Source organism: Bos mutus, chromosome 3 (genome assembly GCF_027580195.1).
Source record: "Bos mutus isolate GX-2022 chromosome 3, NWIPB_WYAK_1.1, whole genome shotgun sequence".
NCBI lineage: Eukaryota > Metazoa > Chordata > Mammalia > Artiodactyla > Bovidae > Bos > Bos mutus.
The window spans coordinates 94,417,390-94,439,438 of record NC_091619.1 but is presented as its reverse complement, the minus strand read 5'-3'; the positions used below and the strand labels follow the sequence as shown (position 1 = coordinate 94,439,438).

General features: G+C 40.2%; 1 protein-coding gene and 1 pseudogene across 1 annotated transcript in view; both read right to left on the bottom strand.

Annotated features, from left to right (window-relative positions):
• The window catches only part of AGBL4 (AGBL carboxypeptidase 4), a 1,467,493-nt gene that overhangs the window by 1,163,571 nt on the left and 281,873 nt on the right, over positions 1–22,049 (bottom strand). The window lies entirely within an intron of this gene.
• On the bottom strand, positions 11,784–13,037 carry LOC138986124 (voltage-gated potassium channel subunit beta-3 pseudogene; annotated as a pseudogene).

The window sequence follows — 22,049 nt, the reverse complement described above, 5'->3', positions numbered from 1 at the left end:
AAAAATAACTACAAAAATTAGTTCTGGAATACACAAGATAAAAAGACATAAAATATGACACCAAAAACATAAAACATGGAATGGGGGAGTCAAAATACAGATCTTCTGAATGTGTTTAAACTTAAGTTGGTATCAACTTAAAATAGACTAATATAAATGTACATTCTTTTTTTATCTTTTATTTTTGATTGTTTTATTTTTTAATATAAATTTATTTATTTTATTTTTTATTTTTTTATTTATTTTTATTTATTTTTTTAATTTTATTTTATTTTTTAAACTTTACATAATTGTATTAGTCTCAGCCTAATGGTAACCACCGGAGAAGGCAATGGCATCCCACTCCAGTACTCTTGCCTAGAAAATCCCATGGGCGGAGGAGCCTTGTAGGCTGCAGTCCATGGGGTCGCTAAGAGTTGGACACGACTGAGTGACTTCACTTTCACTTTTCACTTTCATGCAGTGGAGAAGGGAATGGCAACCCACTCCAGTGTTCTTGCCTGGAGAATCCCAGGGACGGGGGAGCCTGGTGGGCTGCCATCTGTGGGGTCGCACAGAGTCGGACACGACTGAAGCGATTTAGCAGCAGCAGCAGCAATGGTAACCACAAAGCAAAAACCTACAGTAATATGATACACAAAACAATGAGAAATAAACCTAATAGAATTTAAATACAATAACCCGAGTCAAGTTTAAACCTGAGATTCAAATTGCCTTTTTTTTTTTTTTAAAGTTCCAACATCTAAGTTGGATAAGACAGCAATGGGCTGTCTTCTACAAATTCTACAAATTATGCTATGCAAGTTATTTCACCTTTTTAAGCCTCAGTTCCCCCATCTGTTAAATAGAAATAACACTACTTTCATAGTGTTTTTGAGGATTTATACTATCTTTTAATGCACCTATTATAATGTTTGGCACACAGTAAACAATAAATTTACTGACATCATTATAATCAATAGTATAAGTATTATAATTACAAAGATTTTCTATTCTGAATTTTTCTAAAAAGAGGCTAAGGAGATTTGTTTTTATGTAAAATATATCTCAATTAATCCACCAAACCATTAATTTGGTTTCTATCTCTAATTTTTGTTACAGGGTTTCTAAAAGGGATACTCTCTGTAAAATATACAATAATTCTTTAAATACAATAATTTTCATAATGACAAAAAACAAAGTTAGTTTAAAAACAAATTAAAGGAGGAGGGTTCAGGATGGGAGCATGTGATTTTTTTTTTTTTAAAAATAGAAAGAAATTAAAAACAAATTAAATCAACACATCAATCAAGTAGATTTTTCTAAAGTCAGGTTTCTGCAGAAGTCAGTAAAATGGTCTTCTCATTCATCTATGCATTAAATATTTTCATAAAAAGGAGTAGCTCCTTAAGAGGAGAAACTCTACTGTGTATGATTCTGTATACTTCATGCCTAGAACACATCCAGCACATAGGAGACATTCTAGAGAACCGAATCAATGAACTGAAGATTTATTTTAAGTGGCTACACAAATGACCCATATTAATGTATAACTACATCTTATAATATTAAAATAATGTGCAAAAATAAGTGCTAAAATTTTTATTGAGTGCTTACTGTGTATTAGCTACTATGCTAATAATTCCTCAAGTACGACCCCATTTAAAACTCACTATAATAGATATTTTCAGTCTGTCTGCCCTCTGATGGAGAAGGATAAGAGGCTTATGGAAGCTTCCTGATGGGAGAGACTGACTGAGGGGAAAACTGGGTCTTGTTCTGAAAGGCAGAGCCAAGCTCAGTACATCTTTAATCCAATTTTCTGTTGATGGGTGGGGCTGTGTTCACTTCCTGTTATTTACTTGGGGTCAAACTATGGTGGGCAGCAGGAAGGATTCAAGGGAACCTTCCCTGATGCAAGGAAGCAAAAGATACAGATGGGCCAGATGGCTATGGGAGGTGCTATGGGCATAAACAACAGAGGTGCCATGCCCCCTGCTCCTGTGCCAGCTGGTACCCCAGCTCCTCCAGGACCAGCCACTATGATGCCAGATGGAACCTTGGGATTGACCCCACCAACAACTGAATGCTTTGGCCAAGATGCTACAATGGAAGGAATTGGGGCAATTGGTGGAACCCCTCCTGCATTCACGGGGTCCACTGGATCATAAAAAGAAAGAGAGTTCCAGAAAAACATCTACTTCTGCTTTCCTGACTATGCAAAAGCCTTTGACTGTGTGGGTCACAATAAACTGTGGAAAATTAGGAAAGAGATGGAAATACCAGACCACCTGATCTGCCCCTTGAGAAACCTATATGCAGCACAGGAAGCAACAGTTAGAACTGGACATGGAGCAACAGACTGCTTCCAAATAGGAAAAGGATTACGTCGAGGCTATATATTGCCACCATGCTTATTTAACTTCTATGCAGAGTACATCATGAGAAACGCTGGGCTGGAAGAAGCACAAGCTGGAATCAAGATTGCCGGGAGAAATATCAATAACCTCAGATATGCAGATGACACCACCCTTATGGCAGAAAGTGAAGAAGAACTAAAGAGCCTCTTGATGAAAGTGAAAGAGGAGAGTGAAAAAGTTGGCTTAAAGCTCAACATTCAGAAAACGAAGATCATGGCATCTGGTCCCATCACTTCATGGCCAATAGATGGGGAAACAGTGGAAACAGTGTCAGACTTTATTTTGGGGGGCTCCAAAATCACTGTAGATGGTGATTACAGCCATGAAATTAAAAGACGCTTACTCCTTGGATGGAAAGTTATGACCAACCTAGATAGCATATTCAAAAGCAGAGACATTACTTTGCCAACAAAGGTCTGTCTAGTCAAGGCTATGGTTTTTCCAGTGGTCATGTATGGATGTGAAAGTTGGACTGTGAAGAAAGCTGAGCACCGAAGAATTGATGCTGTTGAATTGTGGTGTTGGAGAAGACTCTTGAGAGTCCTCTGGACTGCAAGGAGATCCAACCAGTACATTCTAAAGGAGATCAGTCCTGGGTGTTCTTTGGAAGGACTGATGCTGAGGCTGAAACTCCAATACTTTGGCCACCTCATGCGAAGAGTTGACTCATTGGAAAAGACTCTGATGCTGGGAGGGATTGGGTGCAGGAGGAGAAGGGGATGACAGATGATGAGATGGCTGGATGGCATCACTGACTCGGTGGACATGAGTTTGGGTGAACTCCAGGAGTTGGTGATGGTCAGGGAAGCCTGGAGTGCTCAATTCATGGGGTCCAAAGAGTCGGACACGACTGAGCAACTGAACTGCAACCGAACTGCTTCTGAATTCAACCGTGCAGCTCCTGGAGCTGAATTTGCTCCAAACAAACGTCACCAACACTAACAAAATCACAGTGTCTAATTTCCCAAAACCCTTAAAAGAAGGAACCTTTCTGGACTTAGCCGAATTCTACTCTGTAAAAGTGTTAGGGATTCCTCCCAATAGTTTAGGTCTTCCCTGCCTGTAGTACTCTAGGAAGTATGTTGGAGGCAGAGGGTAAGGGAGGGGTGATATTTAACAAATCAGTTCTATGTGGTATATCCTTTCACTAATCAGTTCTGTGTGGTGCATTCCTAAAATCTCATGTGATTGTTGAGAGCCTGCAAAGGCCAGGGAGCCATGGCAAAATGGATCCAGTTAGAGCCTCCATTAATCTTAATCATTCCACTCTTTGTCCACCCTGTTCTATTTGCTTTCTTGTTCTTACACTGACCCCCCACCCCAGTCGGTAGAGAATCTGCCTGCAATGCTGGAGACCTGGGTTCGATTCCTGGGTCGGGAAGATCCCCTGGAGAAGGAAATGGCAACCCACTCCAGTATTCTTGCCTGGAGAATCCCACAGACAGAGGAGCCCTGGAAGGCTACAGTCCATGGAGTCGCAAGAGTCAGACATGACTTAGTGCACTGTCTCAAACTATGGTGGGAGACTTCCCTGAAGGCTCAGATGGTAAAGTGTCTCCCTACAATGCAAGAGACCTGGGTTCAATCCCTGGATGGTAAAGATCTCCTAGAGAAGGAAATGGCAACCCACTCCAGTATTCTTGCCTGGAAAATCCCATGGACAGAGGATCCTGGCAGGCTACAGTCCATGGGCTTGCAAAGAGTCAGACATGACTGCGTGACTTCAATTTCTTTCTTTCTTAAACTATGGTGGAGGTAATGAAAACAATGACAACCTCCTTCAAAAGGTTTGATGCAGGCACTGCTACACTTAGTGCCCCCAACCCTGCAGCAGGCCATGTAGGGCCACCCAAAGTGGACGGGTCATGGTGGAGAGTTCTGACAAAACGTGGTCCACTGGAGAAGGGAACGGCATACCACTTCAGTATTCTGTCTTGAAACCCCATGAACAGTACAAAAAGGCATAAAGATAGATAAGCACGATGGTATGATCACTCACCTAGAGGGAGACCATCCTGGAATGTGAAGTCAAGTGGGCCTTAGGAAGCATCACTATGAACAAAGCTAGTGGAGGTGATGGAGTTCCAGCTGAGCTATTTCAAATCCTAAAAGGTGATGCTGTGAAACTCCTGCACTCAATACGCCAGCAAATATGGAAAACTCAGCAGTGGCCACAGGACTGGAAAAGGTCAGTTTTCATTCCAATCCCAAAGAAAGGCAATGCCAAAGAATGCTCAAACCACTGCACAATTGCACTCATTTCACATGCTAGTAAAGTAATGCTCAAAAACCAGGCTTCAACACTACATGAACAGTGAAATTCCAGATGTTCAAGCTGGTTTTAGAAAAGGCAGAAGAACTAGAGATCAAATTGCCAACATACAATTGGCATCATCGAAAAAAAGCAAGAGGATTCCAGAAAAACATCTACTTCTGTTTTATCGACTATGCCAAAGCCTTTGACTGTGTGGATCACAATGAACTGTGGAAAATTCTGAAAGAGATGGGAATACCAGACCACCTGACCTGCCTCTTGAGAAATCTGTATGCAGGTCAGGAAGCAACAGTTAAACAGGACATGGAACAACAGACTGCTTCCAAATAGGGAAAGGAGTTGGTCAACGCTGTATATTGTCACCCTACTTATTTACTTCTATGCAGAGTACATATGAGAAATGTTGGGCTGGATGAGCCACAAGCAAGAATCAAGATTGCTGGGAGAAATATCAATAACCTCAGATATGCAGATGACATCACCCTTAAGGCAGAAAGTGAAGAAGAACTAAAGAGCCTCTTGATGAATGTGAAAGAGGAGAGTGAAATAGTTGGCTTAAAACTCAGCATTCAGAAAACTAAGATCATGGCATCTGGTCCCATAACTTCATGGCAAATTGATGGGGAAACACTGACAGACTTTACTTTTGGGGGCTCCAAAATCACTGCAGATGGTGACTGCACCCATGAAATTAAAATACACTTGCTCCAACTTAGACAGCATATTCTAGGAATCAGTGAACTAAGATGAACTGGAATGGGTGAATTTAACTCAGATGACCATTATATCTACTACTGTGGGCAGGAATCACTTAGAAGAAATGGAAGGGAAGTTATGACCAACCTCCTTGAAAGGAAAGTTATGACCAACCTAGACAGCATATTAAAAAGCAGAGACATTACTTGGCCAACAAAGGTCCATCTAGTTAGGGCTATGGTTTTTCAGTAGTCATCTATGGATGTGAAAGTTGGACTATAAAGAAAGCTGAGTGCCAAAGAGTTGATGCTTTTGAACTGTTGTGTTGGAGAAGACTCTTGAGAGTCCCTTGGACTGCAAGGAGAATCAACCAGTCCATCCTAAAGGAGATCAGTCCTGAATATTCATTGGAAGGTCTGATGTTGAAGCTGAAACTCCAATATTTTGGCCACCTGATGGGAAGAAATGACTCATTGGAAAAGACTCTGATCCTGGGCAAGATTGAAGGTGGGAGGAAAAGGGGATGACAGAGGATGAGATGGTTGGATGGCATCACCGACTCAACGGACATGAGTTTGAGTAAACTCTGGGAAATTGGTGATGGACAGGGAGGCCTGGCATGCTGCAGTCCATGCGGTCACAAAGAGTCAGACATAACTGAGCAACTGAACTGATCTGATAATAGATATTATTACAATCTTCATTTTCTAGATGAAAAGCTGGAGTTACCAAGAGGTTGAATATTTCATTGTTCCAATTATCTGACCAATAAAAATAAAATGAGTCAAAATTTGAACCCAAGAAGTTTAATTCAGGAGCCTGTAGGAGTAACCACTATACCATAGCTGCCTCAAAAACTTAGTATTAGAATAGTAGAAAGCACATTATAATTGGAATAGAAGTCCTGGGTTCTTGACCTCTGCCACTAATATGCTTTGTCAACTAGAGGAAGCTTCTCTAAACCTTAGCTGCCTCATTTGTAAGATGGGAATAAAGATATTCATTTCCTAATTATCAAAATAATAAAGTGGTTTTGAAAAAACAATACAATTCATGTTTAAGCACTGTTCAAATTGTATATTCAGGTATTGCTATAAAGCTTTCTATTCTCTTTAACATATATAGACCTATCCTTAAAATATATGAAAATAGAGCTATGAAAAATTTAAGCACAAATTTTATAAGGACATAACAGTATAGAATACAACACTGCAGGTGTAGTAGGAAAAAAAATACCATTCAGGAAAAGCTAAAGATATAACTTTTAAACCATACAAGACCACAAATTTGTGTAGTTTCTCTACTTTACATTAATAGAAAAAATCCCATTTCAATTCAGTGATACCAAGTTGAAATTTAAATAGAAGTAACAATGTCTTAAATGTGTATGCATAAAAGCTCTTTCAAATCTATAAGTTCATTACTGTAGTTCTGCAAGACAGATTATTAACATCACTGAGATTAAATAAAAGAAAAGAAGTGAAGAAAAAAGAGCAAAGACATGAAAGACCAAAAGATGTAGGGTTTTGTCCTGCTCTTTTACTCTTTATGCAGCCTTGAACACGTTACTTAACCTTCCTGAACATCATTTGCCTTATCTGTTAAATGGGGATACAGTTAGTAATTAACATACTATGAATATGCAATGATATAATTTATACTACACACATAGATCAAAGCCCATTTCAGATATTCAATAAATGGTAGAGAGTATCACCATCATTAGTTTATATAGCTGAATAAAATGAAGCCCCAAGTACTTATAACTTGTTAAGGTCATACAATTAACATGTAAGTATTAGAATTTATACCCTTTAACTCTTATGCTGGCCTTTTTTTATTTCATCAAAAATTATATAACTTTTTATTCTTTCTTTTACAGAGAGAACTATAAAATATTCATTCCCACCTAAGAAAGGATTTAATCTCATTGGAAAAGACTCTGATCCTGGGAGGGATTGGGGGCAGGAGGAAAAGGGGATGACAGAGGATGAGATGGCTGGATGGCATCACTGACTTGATGGACGTGAGTCTGAGTGAACTCCGGGAGTTGGTGATGGACAAGGAGGCCTGGCGTGCTGCGATTCATGGGGCGAAAAGAGTCGGACACGACTAAGCGACTGAACTCAACTGAACTGACATGAGGAGCACAGGCTGTTATTTACTAAAAGGCATCTAAATAAGTTTATTTTCTTTTAATTTAAAAACAATTTTATTATACTATATTTGATTTACAATGCTGTGTTAGTTTTCTGCTATATAGCAAAGTGAATCAGTTATACATATACATATATCCACTCTTTTTTAGATTCTTTTCCCATATAGGTCATCACTCTACATATTGGAATGTTCGTCACTGAAAAAAACAAGCAAGAGAAGGAGAAATAATTGTCAAGTTACTTTCTACCTTGCTTATTATTGTAGAAATAAATTGAACTTTGCTGTATATTTTTTGACATGCAATTCTGATACTAATGTGTTCACATCCACTTTTCTTTCTTCTACCTGCTAACAGGAAGAATTTTGTAATGGTGTGTCAGAAATCTACCAGAAACTGCCCAACATTTTCCTTAAACAGAAAGCTACTGTCTGTAATCACATCAGTGATTGCCAACAGTTTACTATAATGAGGGACATAGCACCGAAATGGCCCTTCTATGAAAATAAGATGCTTTCACCTAAAATCCCACACCTGTGTTGATGAGAAGCACACTTACCAGTCCCCACATTGCAGGAATCCAAGTCTGAATCCCAATCATGCCAACATAACAAACAAGAAATACACTGTTTGCCTAACTCCCTTAACAGAGGAGGAAGAAGGCGGCATTTCTTTTGTTAGACACAGCTGGATTGTTTTTTTTCTTTTCTGATTAAGCAAAATGGGTTTGGACTTTAGGAAGTTTAATTGTGTCAAAACTCATTGCTATATTGAGATGATTGTTCTACCATCCATCATCTTTTATGCTGTGTGGGGTAAGTTCCCTCATTTGTATGAGGAAATTATGATCAAAGCAGTGGAGATACAAATATTAAATAAATATCTCTGCTCTCAAGTAGCTCTCAGTCTAATGGAAAAGACATACACACACTGTTCTTTATAACATAGTGTGCTGAGAGGATAGGCACTGAGCTGAAAGATGAATAGGAAATGATCAAATAAGAGAGGATAGAATTCCTGAATACATACAGAGGGAGCAATATGAGCAAAGGGAATGGAAGAATGAAAGCCTGGCATAGCCAGGGGCTTCCCTGGTGGCTCAGATGGTATAGAATCTGTCTGCAATGCAGGAGACCTGGGTTCAGTCCCTGGGTTGGAATGATCTCCTGGAGAAGCGAATAGCGACCCACTCCAGTATTCTTGCCTGGAGAATCCCATGGACAGAGAAGCCTGGCAGGCTATAGTCTCTGGGGTCCCAAAAAATCAAACACGACTGAGTGACTTCCACTTTACTTTGCTGCTGCTGCTGCTAAGTCGCTTTAGTCATGTCCAACTCTGTGCGACCCCATAGACGGCAGCCCACCAGGCTCCCCCGTCCCTGGGATTCTCTAGGCAAGAACACTGGAGTGGGTTGCCATTTCCTTCTCCAATGCATGAAAGTGAAAAGTGAAAGTGAAGTCGCTCAGTCATGTCCGACTCCCAGCGACCCCATGGACTGCAGCCTACCAGGCTCCTCTGTCCATGGGATTTTCCAGGCAAGAGTACTGGAGTGGGGTGCCATTGCCTTCTCTCCACTTTGCTTTAGTCAGGGAAAATTACAGTAAGGTTAAAACTTAGGGAGAACAGGGATAACTGAGGGTAGAAGTGTACAGAGTGGCCAACTCATGAAGGATCCTGCATGTTATTTTGAGGAACTTGGGTTTTATCCTAAGGGCTGATTTGAAGCCAGTAAATGGCATAATTAAATGTGCATTGAAAAAAGTTTTCACTTCATAGTGAAAAGAAGTTCAAATGCCAACGTGTGGGCAAAGCCACATGTCCATTGGCCCACAATGGAAAATGTAAAATACAGTACTGTATTAACACTAACACTGGAAAGAAACAAGTTTTCCTGCTTATTTGACTGCTTGTAATAACAGAGTCCTTTGAGTTCTTTGACCTATAAATAGCATCTTGCTGAATCTATGTGCTTCAGAAACTGTGATGATAGACAACAGAAGGGAAGAGAAGAGAAAACAGTGATTGACTAGTTATCTACCACATGCCAGACACTGTATTAGGTATTCTGAATATGTTATCAGGTAAACTTATAAATGAGGTAACTATTATTGCATCCACTTTACAGATTTGTAAACTGAGATTCAGAGAAATTAAATTCCCACAAGTACAGAGATATTATTAAGATCTATACCCAGGGCTATCAATCTCCAAAGTTTTTTCTCTTCTTACTATATCATTCTACCTTTCTGGAAAAATAGTTGAGAGGACTGCAAGATAAGGAAGGGGCTACACAGGCACTGTAAAATACATGAATATATTGGCGCCAGTGCTGCTCTTCTCTATAGCAACTATTTGCATTTAAGCACTGCAGAAAGAATTTCTGGCTATGGCATTGAGAAGGAGTAAATGAATCCTCTCCACAAAACACAAGTACAAAACTGAACACAGCTATCCGAAACAACCACTTTGGGTCTCTGGAAGTTAAGCAAAAGGCACACAACAGAATAAAAAGCATTTATTCTTGACAATTTGTTAGAGATTTGGGTAAGAATAACAGAAGTCTGCAGCCTTCCTGCATGAGGCTACTCTCACCCCACTTTCCAGCTCCACAGATGAGAACTACAGTTTCATCAATGTGGGGAAGACTAAAAAATCCCAGCAGCTATCCAACTAGACAGGTGGTCTTGATTTCGGACACAGGGACAATAGCCCACAGCTTTTTAGTTAAAAGTAGTTAACTTGGTAGAAAACAAGTGAGGAAATCCTACAGTTTTGCGGGTCTGAGGCTGCACTTTCAACTAAGGCTATAATGGAACAGTTAGCCATTTAAAGAAATTCTGGAAATGCAAAGGTCAGCGTAGGACTGAAATAAACTTGCCACATAGCCCTCCCTGGCTTACTGGAAAACTATAAGCATGGATCAGAAGACTGGAGACTTGAGAGAGACCAGCAAAAAGTAAAAGCCAAAGCAAACTTGAGAACTAACTTTCCAACCTTCACGTTGATCCATTGGCAAGAGGGTGGAAGCCTTAAGGGCTTGAGGTGTTTCAGCACAGGTGCTCTACAGATTATTGACTGATCACTTAGCAAAGCAGACAAAGAGGTCATATGTAGAAAACAAGGCTAAATAATAAAAATAAAATGTAATACAGCTAAAACAGTCCTTCAGGTGAAACTTACAGCTGCAAAGTTTCCCTTGTGGCTCAGCTGGTAAAGAATCTGCCTGCCATGCAGGAGACCTGGGTTTGATCCCTGGGTTGGGAAGATCCCCTGGAAAAGGGAAAGGCTACCCACTCCAGTATTCTGGCCTGGAGAATTCCATGGACAGTCCATGGGGTCGCAAAGAGTCAGGTCCGACTGAGCCACTTACACTTTCACTTTTCTATAGCTGTAAATACTTTATTAATAAACTTAATGGGGAGAATTCTTTCATGATGCATACATATACCAATTCATCATATTGCACATTTTATTTTTATTTATTTATTTTTTTAATGATCAAGCTGAGATTTTATTTACAGTTCCTGGGAAGTCTTGATCATTATTGCTTTAAGATTATTGCCAGGAGGAAGACTACAGTCCTCCCTGCCAGGTAGGAAGTCCTGCTCAAGGCTCAAAAGTTTATCTCCAGACCTTTTATGTTAGCCCCATTTCCCTGCCGTGACTAAAGGCTGTCACTGTTTTCAAGTGAGGCCCAGTGTGCTTTCCAGGTCTTCCTGGCCACTTCCGCCAGGACACTCTATACACTGACCATCAAATTTCCCTCACTGATGCTTTGCTACTGCACTCCAGTCTACCCCTCTCCGCAAGAACAAAGCATCAATACGAATTCTAGTTTTATGCCTTTCTCCACGTCCTGGCTGAGGCAGGGTCCCAGTTTCCCAAAAGTCATCATTTACTTCCTGCCAGGACCAGCCTGGCTTCCTTTGTAACGAATTTAAGAGTCCCATTTCCTTTTTTCCAGGTGACACCACAACTCACTTCTTATTAGAACTCACAACTCCTTGATGACATTTCAAGGGCCACTTTTGAGGTACTCTGCATAGGTCTTGTATATGCCTTTTTGTTTTTCCCTGGACCTTGGCGATAAAAGGAGCGAGACCAAGTAGCAGAGAGGGGACGGCCCAGTAGCTCATGCCCAGGATTAGCAGGAAGGCCTAGGTGGACGTAGCAGGGGGCGGCGGACTACTTTCCCTCTCAAGCCCCACTGCGGGAGGATATGGCTTTGTTCATGCTATCGCTACTCAAAGCTGGAACTCGTTAGTGGGCGGGGTCGCCCTGTCTCCGCCGCTGCGTGGAGGGATCCGGAGCGGGAGGGAGGCAGAGGCGGAGACGCGTTTCTGTGAGCGCAGTGGAACCGGATCCGGGTTCGGGTTCGGGTTCGGGTTCCTGCGTCCCAGGTGGACTATTTCTTGGGATGAGGCTTGTTGCCCAGGAGCCCGTCTATCTCTATCACCGTCTGCGGGGTCAGCTGACTCAGCACCTGCAGGGCGCTCAGATGCTCCACCAGCTGCTCCGCACTGGACACCCCCAGCAAGACCGAGCTGACCCCTTCACTGCGGAGACACCACGCAATAGCAAGCTGCGCCACAGTGCAGCTCAGCTGGTGAGCGATGGGGAGGAGGTCCATGACTTTGGCTTGTTGTTTCTTGCCATCCTCACTTTGCACTTTGTCTTTGTGCCACTGGTAGCCCTTGATGGTGACCCTGCAGGTATCTGGGACTCGCCCATCATACTTGCTAGTGATGAGGCCACAAGCCAGAGGGGACCAGGTGACTGAGCCAACACCAATCTTGTGGTAGAGCTCTGGCAGCTGCATCTCCACCTTCTCTCTCTGAAACAGATGGTGCTCAGCTTGTTCACACACTGGAGGGATCAGATTGAACTGTCTGGCCATGGAGTAGGCCTCCATGATTTCTGCAGCCCCCCATCGGGATGTCCCCCAGTATAGGGCCAGGCCCTGGTTGATGACGTAGGTCATGGCTCGTACAATCTCCTCCATGGGACTGTTGGGATCTGAACGATTGGCAAAGACGATGTCCACATATCCCAACTGGAGGCGTTCCAGGGATCCTCGCAAGCCTTCAATGATGTGTTTGCGGCTCAAGCCTCGCTCGGTTTCTGCCTGTCCTCCCCAAAAAATCTTGGTGGTGATGACATAGCTTGATCTCCTCCATCCTTTGCTCTTGAGGATGTTTCCTAGGGTTCTTTCAGCCTTTCCTGCGGCATACACTTCGGCGGTATCAAACAGGTTTACACCGTGCTCATAGGCTACTGTCAGCACATCCTCTGCTGTCTCATCTGAGATCTGAGAACCAAATGTGACCCAGGTACCTAGGCCAAGGCAGGATACCCGAAGACCAGACTTTCCTAGGTTCCTGTATTTCATGCCAGTGCCTCGGCCGGTGCTCTCTCGGAGGGCCCCAGCGGGCGCTGGGGGTCGGGGGACCACGGCGGCCCGGGCCTTGGGGCCCGACCCTCCTCCCCCTGGAGGGTTCCCATGCCCCCCGCCGACCAGCCCACCGTTACCGCCCCCGGGGCCCGGCCGGGGTCCACACAGACGGTCCTCACTGCTCCGGCTGCGAAGGTTCTGTTCAGTACATCCATATTGCACATTTTAAATATCTTACAATCTTGTCAGTTATACCACAATGAAGCTAGGGTTAATTGCTTTACTTAAAAGGAAGAAATATAAAATTAATAATCCAACCCACTTCAAGAAGCTAGCAAAGAATAGTAAAACAAACACAAAGTAAGCAGAAAATGTGAGATAATAATATTAGAGTGGAAATCAATAAAATATAAAACAGAAAATCTATAGAAATTTGATGAAATCAAAATGTAACTCTTGAAATGATCAAGAAAGTTGATAAAGCTTTAGCTAGAAATTCATTAAGAATGATAAAGACATACATTCCAAATTCACTAGTGAAAGCTTCGACAAGGCTACTGACTATAACATTTAAAAAGTTAAGATAAAGAGTTTACACCCTTCTCTGATTCATATAGTTCATTTCACCACTCATTTCCATAGAATTTTGATGGTCTGTAATCTAGCCTTTGTATTCTGAAGAAGAGAGTTTTAAGTCATGCCTTAGGTACTACCCCAACTTTAATTTCTATCTCCCTTTCAAATGTAAAAGTTTTTTTTCAGAGATCAATAAACTTCAACAAATATTCAGTAAATATTTACAGAGCACCTAATTTGTCAAGGTATTGATTGCTGTAGACATTATAACATATAAAACAGTCTGCCTATGAAATAAAGCCTGCATTTCATGGGGTGAAAAATAGGTACAAATAAACAATCAGGATCCAGTGTGCTAAGATCTAAGAAATGCAATGGATGGGGAAAGAAAAGAAATGCTTAACTCTTCCTTAACAGAGGACAAAAGGTAAATAGAGAAGGAACAGAAAGGAATTTCAAGGCAAAGGAAAATCTATGCAAAAGAGACATGAGTTTACACAGCCCAAGACTGTTTGCATTCACTATTCATAAAGTTCTAACAGGTGGAATGTAAAGGAAGCCCACTGGTGATCTATAAGCATCCATAAAATGAGAAGCAGCTTTGCAGAAAGAAGCAGTTCTTTTTAGAATGCTATTTAAAATCTTAGAACACCAGCCTTGGAAGGTACTAAGGCATCTGCTTATCCAACTCTTTGCTTTCAGTTGAGCAAATTGAGATGAGAAAACCAGGGGTATTCAATTATCTCTGTAGTTATTGACCATCTCCTATTTTTAAAAAACATCTTGAAAAGTCCTAACATGAACCTGCCCTGCTCCTTTCTCTCCCAGAATAAGTCAAATAGAAAATCACATATTTAGCTCAAATTTCCTATTTCCCCATCCAATGCTTGCATTTCTCTTCTAAACAAAACTGAATTCAGTGGGAAAAAAAAATACACACATACAAATACATATAATATATTTCATCCATCCTTAGTTTGGCATTTCTTTAAACTGATGAGACAAGAGAAAACTCATTACCTGGTACCAGTCTAACTATCTGCCTATTTTTGCATACTATTCCTTTCCAAAAAAAGAACTAAGTCACCATTAAGTAGTACAATTATAGTCTCTGAGAAAGAGTGAGGTGTCACTGCAAGATTTGATTAATTACAACTTGATACAATGAAAATATGTCAAGCAGTCACCAAATATAATGTCAAATCAAAACAAAAGTGCAGCACTTGCAGTTAATACCATGATCTTCCTTACTCAATACTGATTTTGTTTATGACATCTATAATGAGCTTTTGACATTTGAGTGATAGCTACACCAAGATAAAATATTAGAACACCTGGATATTAGCTTAAGCAATAGGCACTGCTGAACCTGGAATTTTAAATCACTGAAAATTAAAATTATTTTAAATGTCTCAGAGATTTTAAGTTTCAAGCCTGATGTGTACAAGATGGAAGTCCCTATCTTGTCCTCTGCTTTTCATTCTGTTTTCCACCAATAGGACAGGACGCTTTCACATAGGCCATTCCTAGAAGGATGCAAAGCTGGTGTCCAGCTGATATCTCAATTATACATAAAAGGAAGCCACACAGGACTTTCCTGGTGATCTAGTAGTTAAGCCCTTGAGTAGAAAATGGCAACCCACTCCAGTATTCTTGCCTGGAAAATTCCATGGACAGAGGACCCTGATGAGCTACAGTCCATGGAGTCATAAAGAGTCAGACACAACTGAGCAGGCATGTGCACATGCGCACACACACACACACACGCACGCACGTTGTTAAGAATCTGCCTGCCTATGAAGGGACAAGGGTTCAATCCCAAGTCCAGGAAGATTCCACACGCCACAGGGCAACTAAGCTCATGCTCCACAACTACTGAAGCCTGCACCCTAGAGCCCATGCTCCACAACACAAGAATTACCGCAATGAGAAGCCCATGCATCATAACTAGAGACTAGCCTCTGCTTGCCACAACTAGAGAAAGCCCAATGTATAGCAAAGAAGACCCAGCACAGACAAAAATAAATATATTTTTAAAAGAAGGCCATATTACTGGCATCTTTCATGAGTCACTTTATGTAACCATTAAAAAAAGAAATTTTAAGCTTAAATTTAAATGATTTCAGAAAACAGTAGCAAGCTCACCTCATGAGTCCACATCTTACTTCAAACAAGATGCCCAGAAAGACCATCTTGGTTGCCCTATCCAAGGAATGAGCCTGCCTACAGATTACTGTAGAAATGATTCTTAACACTGAAACTATACCTCCTGATGTGAGAGAGTATATCAAATACTCTCCAAAGGGAAGAAAAAGTGAGGTTTGAAAAACATCTTCAAGGCAGCATCCACCTTCCAATTAAGAATCAATAACTCAAATGAACTACTTAATTTCACATATTAAGAAACTGAGATCTACACTTCACTGCACACCTAAAACTAACACAATATTTTAAATCAACTATACTTCAATTAAAAAAAAATTTTTAAAGGGAACTGAGATAGGCAAGAAGGAAATGATTTGCATAAATTCTTACTTGAAATAAGTGGCAGAACTAGCTAAGAAACTAAGCTTCTCAACTGTTTGTTGTGAGTACTGCTAGTAATAACAAACTCTACACACCTGTAGCATTGGCTAGTTTGCAGAGCATTTCTATGTTCATTATCTCATTTTATATGTACAACAACTCTGAGGGGTAGGCATATGAAGGACTGTTGTTCCTATTTTGTAGATGAGATAGCAAAGACCCAGAGAGGTATAATGATTTACCCAAGGTCACACTTGTAGGATCAGCAGACCTAGATTCTAGTATATCTTGACCTAGAATCCATTGTTGTTATCAAGCTACTCCATTATTCATCTAGACTCAATAATTTTCCATTAAGATAGTGCAATTTTCATTCTTAAGACATCAATAAGTTTCAATCTAGGTCCCAGTCTATATTCATTTTTTACGGAATGGTCCAGAATTGCAGCACACAGTAACTGCATGAGGGCATACACAATCTGAAATTTGCTAAGACTTTATAGAAAGAAAATCTATAATTTAGTCTTCAACCTAGTCTCACTTCAACCCAGGAGCTGATCTGAAATGACACCATTTGGCATTACAAAGGCTTTCAACTAGGGAAGATCATTTAGACAGCTATGGTTATATATAACTAACAATAATCTTAAGTCTCAAAACTGTCAAAATTAGTTTATCCTTTCTTTTCTGAAATTGCCAGTGTACTCATCTCCCTTCAAAAAATGGAAACTAGCATATAAGGTGCTTGTATTCCTGCTTGGTTTTAGTTCAGTTAGTTGACCATCATTAATACTACACAAACAATTAGCTTACTAATCATTATTTTAGTAATAAACAAATAATTAGTTTATTAATAAAATTACTATTTGGTATTTTGGGGGGCTCCAAAATCACTGGAGATGATGACTGCAGTCATGAAATTAAAAGATGCTTGCTTCTTGGAAAAAAGTTATGACCAATCAATCAATGTAATACACCACATTAACAAATTGAAAAATAAAAACCATATGATTATCTCAATAGATGCAGAGAAAGCCTTTGACAAAATTCAACATCCATTTATGATAAAAACTCTCCAGAAAGCAGGAATAGAAGGAACATACCTCAACATAATAAAAGCTATATATGACAAACCCACAGCAAACATTATCCTCAATGGTGAAAAATTGAAAGCATTTCCTCTAAAGTCAGGAACAAGACAAGGGTGCCCACTTTCACCATTACTATTCAACATAGTTTTGGAAGTTTTGGCCACAGCAATCAGAGCAGAAAAAGAAATAAAAGGAATCCAAATTGGAAAAGAAGAAGTAAAACTCTCACTATTTGCAGATGACATGATCCTCTACATAGAAAACCCTAAAGATTCCACCAGAAAATTACTAGAACTAATCAATGACTATAGTAAAGTTGCAGGATATAAAATCAACACACAGAAATCCCTTGCATTCCTATACACTAATAATGAGAAAACAGAAAGAGAAATTAAGGAAACAATTCCATTCACCATTGCAACGGAAAGAATAAAATGCTTAGGAATATATCTACCTAAAGAAACTAAAGACCTATATATAAAAAAATAAAAACACTGGTGAAAGAAATCAAAGAGGACACTAATAGATGGAGAAATATACCATGTTCATGGATTGGAAGAATCAATATAGTGAAAATGAGTATACTACCCAAAGCAATTTATAGATTCAACGCAATCCCTATCAAGCTACCAACAGTATTCTTCACAGAGCTAGAACAAATAATTTCACAATTTGTATAGAAATACAAAAAACCTCGAATAGCCAAAGCGATCTTGAGAAAGAAGAATGGAACTGGAGGAATCAACCTACCTGACTTCAGGCTCTACTACAAAGCCACAGTTATCAAGACAGTATGGTACTGGCACAAAGACAGAAATATTGATCAACGGAATAAAATAGAAAGCCCAGAGATAAATCCACGCACATATGGACACCTTATCTTTGGCAAAGGAGGCAAGAATATACAATGGATTAAAGACAATCTCTTTAACAAGTGGTGCTGGGAAATCTGGTCAACCACTTGTAAAAGAATGAAACTAGAACACTTTCTAACACCACATACAAAAATAAACTCAAAATGGATTAAAGATCTAAATGTAAGACCAGAAACTATAAAACTCCTAGAGGAGAACATAGGCAAAACACTCTCTGACATACATCACAGCAGGATCCTCTATGACCCACCTCCCAGAATATTGGAAATAAAATAAAAAATAAACAAATGGGACCTAATTAACCTTAAAGCTTCTGCACATCAAAGGAAACTATTAGCAAGGTGAAAAGACAGCCTTCAGAATGGGAGAAAATAATAGCAAATGAAGCAACTGACAAACAACTAATCTCAAAAATATACAAGCAACTCCTACAGCTCAACTCCAGAAAAATAAATGACCCAATCAAAAAATGGGCCAAAGAACTAAATAGACATTTCTCCAAAGAAGACATATAGATGGCTAACAAACACATGAAAAGATGCTCAACATCACTCATTATCAGAGAAATGCAAATCAAAACCACTATGAGGTACTATTTCACACCAGTCAGAATGGCTGTGATCCAAAAGTCTACAAATAATAAATGCTGGAGAGGGTGTGGAGAAAAGGAACCCTCTTACACTGTTGGTGGGAATGCAAACTAGTACAGCCACTATGGAGAACAGTGTGAGATTCCTTAAAAAACTGGAAATAGAACTGCCTTATGATCCTGCAATCCCACTGCTGGGCATACACACTGAGGAAACCAGAAGGGAAAGAGACACGTGTACCCCAATGTTCATCACAGCACTGTTTATAATAGCCAGGACATGGAAGCAACCTAGATGTCCATCAGCAGATGAATGGATAAGAAAGCTGTGGTACATATACACAATGGAGTATTACTCAGCCATTAAAAAGAATACATTTGAATCAGTTCTAATGAGGTGGATGAAACTGGAGCCTATTATACAGAGTGAAGTAAGCCAGAAGGAAAAACATAAATACAGTATACTAACGCATATATATGGAATTTAGGAAGATGGTAATAACCCGTGTATGCGAGACAAAAGAGACACTGATGTATAGAATAGTCTTATGGACTCTGTGGGAGAGGGAGAGGGTGGGAAGATTTGGGAGAATGACATTGAAACATGTAAAATATCATGTAAGAAACGAGTTGCCAGTCCAGGTTCGATGCACGATACTGGATGCTTGGGGCTAGTGCACTGGGACGACCCAGAGGGATGGTATGGGGAGGGAGGAGGGAGGAGGGTTCAGGATGGGGAACACATGTATACCTGTGGCAGATTCATTTTGATATTTGGCAAAACTAATACAATTATGTAAAGTTTAAAAATAAAATAAAATAAAAAAATAATAAATAAATAAATAACTTGCTACAATTGGGGGAAAAAAAAAAAAGTTATGACCAACCTAGACAGCTTATTAAAAAGCAGAGACATTACTTTGCCAACAAAGGTCCATCAAGTCAAGGCTATGACTTTTCCAGTAGTCATGTATGGATGTGAGAGCTGGACTATAAAGAAAGCTGAGCACTGAAGAATTGATGCTTTTGAACTGTGGTGTTGGAGATCCAACCAGTCCATCCTAAAGGAAATCAGTCCTGAATATTCATTGGAAGGACTGATGCTGAAGCTGAAACTCCAATCCTTTGGCCACTTGATGTGAAGAAATGACTCATTTGAAAAGACCCTGATGCTGGGAAAGATTGAAGGCATGAGGAGAAGGGGATGACAGAGGATGAGATGGTTGGATGTCATCACCGACTCAATGACATGAGTTTGAGTAAACTTCAGGAGTTGGTGATGGACAGGGAGTCCTGGCATGCTGCAGTCCATGTGGTTGCAGAGTCGGATACGACTGAGCGACTGAACAGAATTGAACTGAAGCACATACTACATGTCATTTACAGAGGTGAGCATTAGTATATACTATTTCATTTATGACATGCTCAGAACAATCCTGGGCTCCCCAGGGGGTGCTAGTGTTAAAGAACCCACCTGCCAATGAAGGCGACATAAGAAACGTGGGTTCAGGAAGATCCCCTGGAGGAAGGCATGGCAACCCGCTCTAGTATTCTTGACTGGAGGATCTCATGGAGGAGGAGCCTGGCGGGCTACAGTCCATAGGATCTCAAGAGTCAGACATGACTGAAGCGACTTAGCACCCACACATGCAGAACAATCATATATTATAGGTTTTATTACTCACATTTTATGGATAGAGAGGGTAAATAATGTAGATATTTTGATAAAGCTGAAATTTGAACTCAAAGCTGATTAGCAATAATGCCTGTGCTCTTTCCCCTATATAATGCTGCTGCTGCTGCTAAGTCACTTCAGTCGTGTCCGACTCTGTGCCACCCCATAGACAGCAGCCCACCAGGCTTCCCCGTCCCTGGGATTCTCCAGGCAAGAACACTGGAGTGGGTTGCCGTTTCCTTCTCCAATGCATGAAAGTGAAAAGTGAAAGTGAAGTCGCTCAATCGTGTTCAACTCTGTGCGACCCCATGGACTGCAGCCCACCAGGCTCCTCCGTCCATGGGATTTTCCAGGCAAGAGTACTGGAGTGGGGTGCCATTGCCACTGTCTCATAATAATAATACTAGCAAAATGTATCTATGCCAAGAGATTAAGGGGATCATTTAAGAATACATGGTATATTGAATTCAATGCCATGGTTGTTGTTGCTGCTGTGCCTTTTACTATCCCATCTGCATAGACTACCCTTTCCTACTTTATTTGGAAAACACCTACTATGCATCATGTCAGACCAAGTTTAACTGTTAACTCTTTGGGAAGCATTTCCTGGCACCTCCACAAGAAGCCGTCTCTCTCCCTTTTCTGTGTACCTGACATAATCAAGTTGTTCTCTTTCTTGCAACTGACCTGCATGCCTTAAGAAGAGAAACTACATCTTTATAAATATTTATAACTTTAATGTCTTTCCTAAGCATGGTACACTGCAAGGACTTCAATAAGTATCTGGAATAATAAAATTAAGTAGAGAACAAACATATGGATGCCAAGAGGGATGGGGAGATGGGATGCATTGGGGGACTGAGATTGATTTATATACACTACTATATATAAAATAGATAGCTAAGAGCCTACTTTAAAGCACAGGGAACTCTACTCTATGCTCTGTGGTGACCTAAATGGAAAGGGAATCCAAAAAAGAAGTTATGTATACACATAACTGATTCACTTTGCTGTCCAGCAGAAATCAACACATTGTAAAGCAATTTACTCTAGTAAAAGTTAATGTTAAGAGGGTTACATTGTATAATAGAACAGTATGGGGTATCTACAGCTCTTTCCTGTCACACTAGACATACAGTCTTCAGAGGCCCATCTTCAAGCATTCAATCATTCAACAAATATATACTACACATACACTATGTGACATGTACTTTAATGGAAAACAATTGTTTGACAATGAATAAAACAAACAAAAGTTCCAACTTTCATAGAACTTACACTCTAAAGGAAAGTGACAGAAAGTAAAATAAACATTAAAAATATAAAGTATATTAGATGGTTGAAAAACTGTGAAGAAAAAATGAAGCAACAGAAGACAGGAAAACTTATTGAGGAAGATTGCCATTTTACATAAGGCAGTCAGTCAGGCTGCACTAAGAAAATGGCATTTGAGTAAATGCCTAAAGGATATGAGAGAATTTGCCATTAGGATATCTCGGTTAAAAGCTTTCCAATAAAAGGAAACAAAAAATGCAAAGGATCTAAGGTATAAGCACACATAACGTGCTCTGGGAACATTAAAGACAATACACCAGACTAGAGTGAACCACAGGGCTAGCAACATCCATTTATGATGAAAAAAAAACTATCAGCAAAGCAGGTACAGAGAGTATATTTGTTGCTGGTGATTTAGTCACTAAGTCCTACCATCCAACCACCTGATCCCCTGTCATCCCCTTCTCCTCTTGCCCTCAACCTTTCCTAGCATTAGGGTCTTTTCCAATGAGTGGGCTCTTT